Below are 12,971 nucleotides of genomic sequence, written 5' to 3' on the forward strand. Positions count from 1 at the left end.
ACAGCTCGAAACAAAGACAGCCCATGAAGCTCAGCTGGAATGCACCCCAAGCGGCGCAGCTCAGCTCTTCTGCTTGGGCAGTTTCTGTGCAGCTCCCCGGGCTGATTCCAAGCACTTGACTGGTCCCAGTGACCCCAGCACCCTGGTAGCCAGCTTACAGCAGGCAAACAGAAGTCAGCCTACACTGCAGCAGTGTTCACAGCCCTGGACAGAGGAGTGCAGGAGCTGTAACCGCATCATTGTGCAAAGAGCAAGGAGGGATTTCAGGAAGCCACGTAGCCCCTTCCCCATCCCAAGAAGGGCCAACTGTTCCCATTGCTGCTGGCAGACATTTGTCTAGCTGGTCCTCAAAGACCCTCAAGCTCAATCTCCTCTGCAGGTCACCTCTGCCAGCCATTCACCAGCTTCCCTGCAAGGCAGCTTTTGCTAACGGCTTACCTGAATCTTTCTCACCAGTCAGAGATCTTTATTTCTTGTTCCAGACAATACATCAGCAGGCAGCACATTGTTCTCTTCCTCCCTGTAAGAGCAATTTCTATACTTTCAGACTCCTTGGCCTCAGCCCACTCCTCTGCAGGCTGACATTCTTCCAATCGTTCCTTATTGTCGCATTCTCCAGACAGACACAATAGATACGACAGGGCAGAAATAAGATGACTCAGTAGACAGCTCCAGAGCTGCCTGCCCTGGCATTTTGTACAGAGCTGTGGGTGCTGCTGTTTGACGTGGTCCTGGAAATCAAGGGGGACCTTATTTTGTTGTAGGCAGAAGCTGCAGAGCAAGCCGGGGGATGGAGTGGCATGGGGACGTGCCGCGTGGAACAAAGCAGGGACTTGCTTTTTGGCCTTATTGCCTGAAAGACTATTTTAAAATAATTGAAAGATGGAACCTTTTATGTGGTTTATGATGCTTTAATCAAGTTTTTTTAAATTAACTTACCTTGCTTTAAGCCACTGAGAGTTCATTTCACCCTCACTGAGGACATCACAATGCACCTGGTGATAACGTGGCAAGGGGGGCAGCGGGGCTGGGCAGCATACACCACACCAGCTGGGCAACAGCCAGCAACACCTGGAGACAGTTAACCCAATAATCCAAATATAAGCACAGTCTCCAGCTAAGGTGTGCTTGGCTTTGTGCTAGACATGAAACAGCTTGCTGTCATTTCAAATAAGGATCAGGAATAAAAAAAAAAGAATTCATGCTTTATAATTAAAAAAATATTTTACATCACATACTCCTTGCTGTCATTTAGACAAAGGCTAGTGACTGACAGCTGTGCAGGTGAGCAGACCAGAGCCCTCTGTGAGGAATTGGGATAAGCAGGTTTTTAAGTAAGGAAAGAGAAGGAAGTGCTGGGACTGATGCCATGCTGCCTCTTCCCTGCCCACAGCAGGTGCCCAGGGCTGGAGGCAGGGTGCAGTGAGGAAGACAGGCGGAAGGCAGAGAGGGTGAGGAAGACCAGGCTGGAGAGCTGCAAGAAATGGCTCCAAAGGTTTGCTTTTTCAGTTCATATACTATCTTCAAGTAATCACACCTCTCCCTCACCATCTCCCTTGGTGGAGGAAACACCTGGAGTCCCTGGTCCTGCTGCCTCAAGAGCTTCTACGGGGAAATGGCCCCATTTGCTCTTGGCCCTGTTTTGGGCTGCAAGAAAACCCAGGAGGGATAAGGCTCTTGGTCCACCCCTTTCACGCAACGCCTGAGCCACTGCTTCAGCACAAGCAATCCTGAAAATCACAAAATGCTGGCAGACGGAAAGCATCTTGCTCTTTGTTGAGCACGGGGGAAAGATGTTTGAGAAAACCAAACAATACAGGGGAAGGAAAATTTAAGTCACTTATAACAGGTACTTTCTTAGTACTTTCCTTAAAGACCTGAATACCTGTGGAAGAAGTGAGGATGAAATAAGAAAAAAGATTTATTGAGTCTCAAAGCCTCCAGTTAAAATTAAATGCGGTGAGAAAAGTGGCTTTCCACATTTAATTGTCTTTTCCACAGTAACTGTGTGTCAGTCTCTTCTAAAAGCCTATTAATTCTGTAATTTAGTGCTAGCAAGAGCTTGGAGACAGACAAAACCACCACTGGGTTTTTTTCTTAATTCATTGACTAACTGTCATCAGGCATCAGTGTTAGGGGTGCTTTCTCCTTGAAGACTCCAAATACTAAAAATTAAAAACTTTTTATAGTCTATTTAATAAAAAAAGTGCTGGCACATCAGTTAATAGAATGGATTCTATGACATTGTATGTTAGGATTTAATTATGGCTAAAAATAACCTGACATGTCAGAAGAGCTACAGAGAAAACACTTCTCCAAGCACAAGGAGGAATTAGCTCAGATGACTTCTGTGGTTAGATGTAATTTATTTGTTTAGCCACAATTTTAGAGTTTATTCTGAAACTGGATAGAGGTGGTAATGGAGTTAGTAACCCAAGGAAGGGCTGGTAGGTCTATAACTGGCTATGCAACCTCAAACGTCAAGTGAACTGCCAAAAAAATCCACATTACTTCAGAGTCAGCAGCAGCAAAGCGACATTCACATTCTTGTCTTTACAAATTGATAGGAAAGATACTCAAGCAGGTAATCAAAGTCATCTGCACAAGAAATGACCTCACTGCTCTGCACCGCCCTGCAGGAGGACAGACCGAGGGTACCCAGACACGGCACTGCTGGCTGCATGGGGACAGGCAGGCGGCTCGCTGCTGTGACTCACCTCAAGCTGTGAACAGAGAGGATCATTTTTTCAAGTCCCAGTGTCACCAGAAGGGCCCTGCAGCTCGCTCTGGGAGCATAGGCAGCGCACACTGAGCCACCCAGTACCTGCTGGTATCCAAGCCCACTTCTGAGCAATCCGTGATGTGCAAATGGGTGATCTGGGTGATCCTGGGTCACTTTGGTGCCTCAAGTAATACCAGCAGGGAACCTGAAGGGTCGGCTTAAACAAGAACTAGCATCAGAAATGAATAGATCCTGTGCTGGAGGGGAAAAAACAAAGCAAAACAAACAAACAAACAAACAAACACACGAACAAAACACCTTTACTTTCTACACAATTCACCCATTAGAGTTTTTCTTGCATTATTTCAGATAAATCAGGACGCAATTTCTCTACAACCTTCCTTCAATTTAAGCAGAAGGCAATAGGAATGTTTTTCATTATTTTGCCAGCTGTTTCAGTTTCTCAGGCCTGCTGTAAACTAGAGTAGGTTTTATAGCTGGCAAAATGTGAAATTTAAACAGATTGTTTGCCTATTCTAATGTATTTTAATGAAGTGCCTCATCTTGTTTCTCAAGCAAGGCTTCCACATAATTTAAGTTTTCCCTTAGTCATTTGTTGTTTAGTTCCTCCTGGAAAGGGGCTGCACTACCAAGGGAAACGCTGCTGCTTGTGCCCTGTCTGGGTTCCTGTCCCTGAAGCCCAGGGCAGCAGACCAGGAGCTGATGCAGACCGAGCTGCAGGAGGAGCCCCCCGGCTGCTCCAGGGGAGGTGCAGCAGCGACCAGCTTGGGCACACCTGGGCTGCGAGGGCGATCTCCTGCTGCACGGTAAAGCCAAGATCACACTCTGAGTTCAATATAGCGTCATCTGCCTGTGGTAATCCTGTCCAGCATGGATAGGATCCGAGGGAAAGCCATGCCATCATGATAGGAAGGGAAGGATGAGGCTCCAGGGAGAGCTGCAGGCAAGTCCATGCAGATGTGCAACTCGCAGTGACATTTTCAGGAGCTGCCATTAAAGAACAAGGAGGAAAAAATGGAAATGTGCATATGAAAGATTAAATTGCATCTCTACAGAGGGCCCAAATAAAACCAAGATGCCAGATAAAAGCCACCACAATATTTTGGAAGAAGATTCTGGTGAAATCCAAGAAGTGTGCATACTGTATTTTACATTCTGCAGTTCATTTCACTCCAACAGACCTGTTAGAAACCTAGGAGACACAGAGGAGTATTTACTGTCTAATTTTATACTTCCAACTCAGTTGCCTGAATCAAAAGCCTGGGAACACACCACCACCATTTCCTGACACGCAGCCAGGGCAGGGCCAGGGAGTGCAGAACCCAACGTTGTAGACAATGCTCTCTTTCTGCCTGGGTGTTTCTCACCATCCCTGCACAGGTGACGTGCTGAGATCAGAACGGGAGGATGCTGTGGCATCCCACACAGTGTGCCCTGACCATTACAATGCATGCAGCTGTGGGGCAGCTGGCCTCTCACGGTCTCATCGTGTGCTGGCAGTATGCATGCCTTGGCTGCACAATCACTTTGCCCTCTAGTCCCATGTATGCAAATATAGAGACTTCGAAAGTCTTAAAACCGGTCTGGTAATTTGTTCCCCTGTGATTCTACCAAAAGGACAAAAGAAAAAAAATCTCCTCTTAGATTCAAGGTTTCCAAATTCACGGCTGATATTTTTGCATATACTTTCTTCCCCGCTTTAAAACCACCAGCTCAACTTCCTGCTGGAGAAGATAAACAACTGCATTTCAAACCAGATTCAATGACCAACATGACATTGTGAAGGACATACCAGCATTTGTCATCTCTCCAGATGAGTTGTTAAGCATTTATAGAAACATTTTCTCCCTGGCACAGCTTAAACTAAGTACTTATCTAATTTCCTCTAGAGAAATGTGTTGGAAAAATCAGTAAGATAAATCTGTCATCATAAATAGTAATAAACAACTACCCTGGCATAGTTGCTTATTTAGCAAAGTTATTTGAATATTAATGGTTTTTACAGGTACGCCTCCATGGTAAGAATCCAGGAGGGTGATAACTCAGAAGTAAATAGAGAATTCCTGAGTTTCAATCACAAGGCACAAATCACAATTTGGGTAAGGTTATTCTTGTCAACCGTGTATGTAATAATTTACTTTACAGCATATACATACAGTGATCGGAGAACTTTTCCCAGTTTGGACTACTTACACCTCTCTCAGAAGAAACTCTTCATTGCATATGTCAAGCGATGTGTCAGAAAGATGAGCTCAAAGGACAGGAGACTGAAGGACGTCAGGAGAGTGGTTATGAACTTTAGAATATTTTTAGCAAGTGCCACGATATTCCCACACTCCACAGCCCTCAGATACCACTTCACCCTTCCCCACCAACGCACGCCCGTTTGAGCTCAGCAGCAGTGCCCAGCTCCCAGCCCATCCTCCACCGTCAGGGCTCAGGAGGTGCCCGAGAGCTCCAGGGCACCAGAGCAGGGCTGGGGAGGTGCAGCCGAGGGGACCTGGTGGGAGCCCTGGCACCACTGCTCCCACCAGGAACAGGGCACTGGGTACCTGTGCTCCCAGCCCCAAAGCTCCTAGTCTCTGCTATCTAAAGACAGGTGTAGGAAGTGCTGGTAAAGGCGGGCAGTAAAAAGAATCAGGAGAGATACAGGAAGGCTCCAGGGACCCAGCTGGCAGGCAGCTTTCATGCAGGAAGGTTTATCCCAGAGGTGCAGAGGCTGAGACAGCAGCTAGCACAAACACCCAAACAAACATTATACAGAGGAACCTGCCAAAGACTGCTTTCTGCTGTGGCCTGACCCAGTTCAGTGTTTATTTTTAGTCTCATTTGGTACATAAACAAAGCCCATGAGATCTCTCCACATACACGTGGATCTGCGTGTATCCGTGCTATTTTGCTTCCCCCAGCTGAAATCCAGGGCTGGGATGGCAAAGAGGTGGAGTTCCTGCAAGTCTTATGGCAGTAAGTGGCTGGATAGTTCAGAAATCCTTTATTAAGAGGAAGCCTGATGAACAGGCTTGACACTTTTTAAAGATGAAAGACACTGCACAGCACTAAGATGATTTTGTAGGAAACCAGGTTTCACCATTGCCACAGCTTGTTAAACAGCTGCAGTGAAATACAACATGCTGGGAATGCGAAGGGTCAAAGCCTACATGTGCTGCTCAAAAACAAATCGATTTCCACTTCCATCAAGATGTTGGATCCCATGCCCAGGTGGTATCCATATCTATAGGGAAGGATGGAGGAATGCTCACTATTATCACAAAAAACCCAAACAACAACAACTTTGTGTGCAAACAAACAGTAGAGGATTTCCATCACTGTTTGACAGGTCCGATTCTTCCCCGAAGAAGTTTACAGCTCGAGCTGCCCTCTGGAAAACAAGCACCACGCTAGTCCCCAGATGGGTGCCAGGCGTGAAGGGCGAGGTGCAGTACCCAACGCGCTCCTCAGTCTCAGCGCGGAACCCTGCGCGGTGCCAGGGCTGCTCTCAGCACGGAGCCGCCCGGTGAGCAAAGCCCTGCGCCCTGCGCCTGCCGGGGCAGCAGGGATGTCTCGGGCTCCTTTGATGTTGGCAGCAGGAGACATCACAGCAGCATGAAGATGCTTATTATCCCCTTGGGTTCTTTTATTTGTCATGGATTTCAGCCTGTTGTATAATACACATTTTTCAAGTTAAGCATCAAAACAATGAATACAAACGAGCAAGGAAGTGTTCACTTGCTGAAGGAGGAGAATTACTAAGAGCAACATCATGCAGTATTATAATGCATTTCCTACTACTACACCATTTGTATTAATGTATTAGAGACATCTACAAAGACAAATTGCAGCTTAGTTCAAAGGGAAGAGCACTCAGATGTCTGTAAAACACTGCAGGCTGCTATCAGCAACCATCTCCTGAAACAACACTTGGATTTTCAGCTCTTTCCTGGCATAAAGAGAAATGCTCTCCGACTCCCCCCCTTTCCAGCTGTATTGGCTGGCTGGCTGCACGCAGGTGCCCCCAGGCACTGGGAAGAGGGTCAGCTTCTGTCCCCAGCCAGGGGGGAGAGCTGGGACTGGCCAGCCGTGCTCAGCCACATCATCCCAGTCATCCCCTAGAACAGTTTATTGCATTTCTTGGTCTAAGTGAAGGTTCAACTACTGCATATCAAGTATATTACATACATTGCTGTAAGTTGCTCGGTGCGCCTCTGGCACAGACGACTGTACTAATAGAAATCCAGACCTGTTTTAGTTCAATTTGAATCACAGAAGCGGCAAAAATGCCTGGAATAAAAGTAGGGATACAACCCCAGAACAGCAAAGGCTGGAACACCCAGGCTATTAGGGTGAAAAAGCTCCCAACATCATCACTAGGACTAGGAACACAGGTTAACAGGACCTGTGTTCCTAGGACTCACAGGACCCAGGGCCAAGACAGCTCTCAACCACTTCAGTCCTTGCTCCAGCTCCAGAGTCATCCAAGCACAAGAGGGAGTCACGGCGTGGCTGCTCGCCCCACCACCAGCCACCAAACACTGAGCTCAACGTGGACTGACTGCAAGCCCTGCGTGAAATGCTTGGGCTGTCAGGACCCAGCCCCGCCAGCCCACCCGTGCAGCAGTGCTGGGCTCAGACCTGGGAGAAACACCTGGTCTTGTGGACAGTATATGGCCAGCACTAAGGAACTGGCTAGAGATTGAACCTTGGGAATTCAGAGTCCCCGAGAAATTCAACCCCCACATGCCCTATCACTAAATTTATGAATAGGTCGTAAACTCATGGTAAGAAAATACAGAGCACTAACCTTATTGGTGTTTGTTCTCTTGGAAACTGCACAGGTGCCAAAAAGTCAGGAAGAAAACGGCACTGCTGTGCTTTTGTTCCCAAAACACTCATTTTAACGGTGACTCTGAGCAGACCTGGGATCCAAGCCCTCAGGAGAAGGGAACACAGTCATCAGCTTCCTGGCACAAGATTATACTGACTTGTAACTCCAAAACAAAAAATAATCAGCAAGAACTAGATTTACACTGCTTTAGGTTTGAGAACACAACTCTAGAAGTAACAAAAAACTGGAGACATTGCTAAGAAAAAAAAGGGGAGGGGGGAAAAAATCTCTTTATGCTAATTTGATGAGTTTTCTTCAAATGCTGAAGGCCAGGAAGAAATCAGCAACACCTGCTCCCACCTGCAGACCATTTACTAGGATCTTTAATCTTCACAGAAGCAAAATAATATCTGAGGATCCAGACTGACAGGAGAGTCCAACAGGAAGCATCACTGTGCTCGCAGAAGGCACCCACCTACCGGCAGAGGCAGGCAGACACCTGTAAGAAGCTGCAAAGCATCACCCTCTCCCTGCACCAGTCTCCTTGCTAACTCAAAAAGTCACTAAAAACAATGTAATATCATAAACGTATCAACTTACCTCAGAAGTAAAATCAACATAAAACCAGTGCATCTTCCAAGATTTCTTCTTTCTAAGGCCTGGACAGAGCTTTCCCCGGTTGCTGGCAGCTTGTGGGAGAGCAGAGGGGCAGGATCTGAAGCACCAAATCTTCCATGGCTTTCAGCTCAGGGTATCTGCACCAGGTGTGTTGCATTTTGCACTGTGTCCTTCCTTCTCCAACCAGTTATATGTTGGCGGTCTGCTGACTGCTTAATTAGCTTAAATGGAGTTTGAAATTTTTGGTACTTGGCTAACATAGACTGGTCTCTTACTCTTTGAGGATACCATGCTGATTTGCACTCTTCTCTGCTTCTTGCTCATCATTCCTCACCCTTCATCAGTGTAATTAGTACTGCAAATGAGCACTGCACCACAGGTGTGCAGGCCTTCCCTCCCTCCCATGCTTCTCTGTGGCTGAAAGTACAATTTTATCTATTTGCTTTCCATAGCAGGCGTGCATTTCTTTACAGCACTACAACATCACATCTGAGAGCTAAACCCCTCAGAACCTGCCACGTGTACCAACCAGAAGTGATGTGTGCGCTGACCAGGTTGATGTGCGTCGGGAACCGTTCGCCTTGCGCAGCCCTTCATTCCTTCTTGCCAGAAAGAAGAAAGGAAAAAAAGAGGAACCAGGCGTGGCATTCCCCTTCCAGTGCCTCGCCGTGCCAGGCTGTCCCTGTGGTGCACCGGGACCCCAGCAAAGCAGTGGGGGTTGGCGTGGGGGTGCCCTCCCCCAGGTGCTCAGGACCCCCTGTAGCCGCGTTTCCCCACCAGGGACCGGGGGGAGCCCAGGGCTGATGCAGCCGCCGTGCTACAGCTGGAGCGCGTGGACCAGCACCCAGGGACGTGACGGCTCGGCGGGTGCGCTCGCGGGCAGCCCAGCGGCCACGGCATCAGCTACGGGGCCCTGCGGCTGCCTGGCAGCTTACTCACAAGAAACGCGTCCTTATTTTACACAGAGGCAGAGAAATGGGGAAAACCTGCCCAGCGAGCAAAGTCACTTTTGAAGAAATAGCTAAAAAGAAGTTAACTGGTTTCTAAGCTAAAAAGAAATTAACAGAGGGAAAGAAAAAGACGGCAACCAAGGCGTCAGGGCCCAGAGTTTCAAGGGTGGCCTTCTCCTCTGCGATTGCTAGTTGCATTCGTACCTCATTTCAAAGAGGCTTTCGGTGTTGCACGGTTCTGAAGGAGCAGAGAGCAGAAGTTAAAGCCGCCTGTGCTGACTGCAACCTGCAGCAACTGGAGGGCTCTCTGCAGCCCCTGGGTGGCAGAAATGTCGGGGCACAGCCAGTGCTGCAACACACCCACAAAGCTTCCTTCACGTGAACAGCCTTAACACCAACACTGCACACTCCAGGGCTGGTGCCGCTCTCAGTTGTTCACAGGCTGAGTTGCACATCAGCTGTGATCCTCTTGTTCCCCAGATCCATTTTCCTTTACGTGAACACGTAACTCACTTCACTGTGGTTTTGAGTTGCCTGTTCACATTGCAGTGAGATACTCTGCGTCAGAGGGGGGGTGCCTGCTGGGAGGGAAGGTGAGCTTCGGGCAGCATGCTCAGCAGACGCTGCCAAACTGGATGCTTCCTGCTGGTACCCAGCAGGCAGAGATCTTTTGCAGTTGGATTGGGTGCTCTTCTTGAGGAGAGCTTCCAGTCTGCTGTCATCCTCAACAGCAGCAGTCCCTGTGATGGAGCCTGGACACCTCCACCTCGCCCACACCTGGGAGGAATCCTGCCAGCCCCAGCCCAGGGGGACGCAGCACTCAGAGCAGCTGCAAGAACTATGCAGAAAAACACTTTTTTTTTGGGCAACATTATTACTTAGAGTTCTCCTGTATTATGAACACACATAAAGCACACAGTAAAAAGTATCCAAGTGGATATAATAAAACTGAATTTAATGACACACACCATTGAATCTAAGCACCTTTTAAATTCTCTGGCTCAACATACAACAAACAAGTCTTGCAATTTGTGAACATTTGTTAAAATCAGTTAATGATACTTCATTCTTAGTGTGTGAAAACAATATAGCAGACCTATATCCCCAAAATCCCAGGACAGGACTAATGACTGACATCATCATAAACTCTGGGTTGTTGAATGTGGTTGTTTTTTTGTTTGTTTATTTTACTGCACCAGACTTTTTAGTCATAATAAATAAATAAATATTTTTTTCCTTTTACTGCATGCTGTAGGATATGGACAGCAATAATGGCTGAGAATAAAACTGCTGCCTTCCATTTCTAGCTGCTGGTCACACTGAGAATTAACCCTTTCAGCTCATACAATTAAGGTTTTTGTTTCAGAACTGAGCGTCCTAGTTGCTGTATGTTCTGCTGTCCCACATGCTGCAGTCCAGCTTAGTACAGCAATCATTTGAAATTAAAGTTATATGCTGCAGTTTCTGTCTGCCTCCACCCTCAGCTTAGCTCCCACTAAGCTGCAATTACCACTGCACGGTGAGCGACTTGTGGCAGGTATTCACCCCTGAGTCCACCCCGAGCACACAGTTCACAGGGTGCCTCGTTACCTCTGACTGCAGAGAGGCAAGACAGGAAGCTGGGAAAATGATGAATTCAATGCTTGCTTTCCAGGAATGTTAGCACAATGACATACTTGCTTAGTTTTCGGATTGATCCACACAAATGATTAGAGCATTTTATGCTGAGTACAGAAATGTATTCCTTTTTGAAAAATCAAGCATCTTAAAATCTTTGTAATTCTGACAACTACAGGTCTTCATTTTGTTACTAAACTGTTTGGTCTTACTGTTTTTCTCTCTGTAAGAGGGAACATAACCTTCCCGCCCAACAAGGTTGTCTGAATCACATTTCTTTATGCACAATGCTAATATTTTCTAAGGCAATAGAAATCCTTAATTTTGCAAGGCACTCTACTACTTCTGCATGCTACCTGACCAAAACCACTGCATTTAAAGTTCTCTGTAATGGCTGAAGGTTACATATATATTCCACATTACTACAGGGAAAACATGTGTAGTCTTCTAAATGCGCAATGTTCATCTTTTAATGGGATCTAATGAATTGTGTATATGAGGTCTGCCCCTCAGAAACATCTTGTTACTGACAAGAGTTTACCAGCAGTGCTGGAACCGACAAGCAGGTCTCGGGCAATAGGACCACACGACTCATTCACAGCCCTGCCCCAACTCAGAAGTGAATGCATCATTTTTTGAAATGCCATTTCAAATCAGCACCAATCCTCTATGCAGACAAACAGCAACAAAAATACAGTGGTAAAGCAGAGGTCACCAAATACAATGGGATATCTGGGAAAGATGAGTCAGATGAGCAATTTTCTGGACATTGTTTACAAATACAGCCAATTTTCATTTGGTTTTGAATGAACTTGTTTTTCCTTTTTTTTTTTTTTTTTTTTTTTTTTTTTTTTTTTTTTCCCTCTACAAGCACAATCATCCTTTCTTATCTTCTTCCATCTCTCCCTGGCATATGGCATTTTCATCTTGCTAATAGGATTACATTTTCTCCTGCCAGGCTGTACCAATCACAGAATTTTGTTCCAGACTTTCACTGCTTCTATCACAACCTTGCTGCTATTAGCAAATGTCAGCCCTGTAGCATGAAGGTGTGGGGAAGGAAAAAAAAAATAAAGAAAAGGAGAGAGGGGGAAAAAGAAAAATAAAAAAAAGGGAGAGGAGTGTTGGTGGCAGCTGTGGAAAATCCCAGGGCAGGTGGTGGAGCCCAGGGGCTGGGGCATGAGCAGCCACGGCCTCCCCTGCAGCAGCTGGAGCCTGGGCACAAGCAGGGGGACTTGGCACAGCCGCGGCCACATCCTGCCACCAGGAACCTGGAGCAGGCGTGGCAGGAGTCCAGGCAATGAACAAGGGTTTCCAAGATGTTTCACACCTGTGAAGAAAAGAGAAAAATAGCTAAATTATTTCTTAGGGCGGCACCTTAGGCCTAAGAGGAGCAGGGGAATCCAGCTGCCCCGGCGGTGGCTGCGCCCTGCCACGAGGGGCTCACCCCCGTGGGCCAGCGCCAGGCAGCTCCACCTGCGGATGGGGCTGGTGTACAGACGCAGATGTGCCCGCCCTTCCCTGAAAATCTTGCAGGAAGAATTAATTAGTTCAGATGATAAAGCACGATGGGGAAGGAGAATCAAGGTTAATAACAGATATTAATAAAATATCAGCAAGGAAAAATGACGAGTTGTGTCCCAGCTAAGCCATTTCCATGAGCATAATATGTCCCTGTCTTAGCAAGTGGTTATTTCTTGATAGATCAGGAGGGGGAAATAACAGATGAAATAATGCTGCAAGATTTCAGCTCCATGCGGAAGCTCCGCTCGATGCTCTGCTAGGAACAAACCTGGTGCCACAAAAGGAGCAAATGTGGTGGCTGCGAGCACTAATTAGCCTGGAAGCTGTTACTGAAATGTGTTTCGAGGGGGATTCCAGCCTGGTGCAACATTGCCTACAATAATAGAGAGGGCAATCTGCAAGCAATTATCTTTCCTCTGTTGGCACTGGGTAGCCATCTTCATCGCTTACATGGCTGTGCTTGGAGAGAGCAGTCCTGCGGGAAGACGAGGCAAGCAGAATAATGTCCCTGGGGCGGTGGATTTGGGACCTCCTGGCAGAGCAGCGCTGCGGTGAGCTGGATTTTCTGGTACCCCCTGGACATTGGCACCCCCCTTGCACAGACAGGAGGCAAGAGCGATGCCCTTCCACAGTGAGGCCAGGGGTCTGATCCCAGTTGAAGGGGCAGGGGCACTATGAAACCTGCTGCAAACCCCGC

The 12,971-nt window shown here is 47.2% G+C and overlaps 1 long non-coding RNA gene across 1 annotated transcript; it reads left to right on the forward strand.

The window, feature by feature from the left end:
• The first annotated feature begins 8,041 nt into the window (after positions 1-8,041).
• LOC311421185 lies at positions 8,042-9,765 on the forward strand. The gene is made up of 2 exons (XR_014684735.1): positions 8,042-8,329; positions 8,657-9,765. It is a non-coding gene; the product is annotated as an uncharacterized lncRNA (long non-coding RNA).
• The last annotated feature ends 3,206 nt before the right edge of the window (positions 9,766-12,971 follow it).

This window comes from Aythya ferina, assembly GCF_964211825.1.
Source record: "Aythya ferina genome assembly, chromosome: 19".
In the NCBI taxonomy this organism is placed as follows: domain Eukaryota; kingdom Metazoa; phylum Chordata; class Aves; order Anseriformes; family Anatidae; genus Aythya; species Aythya ferina.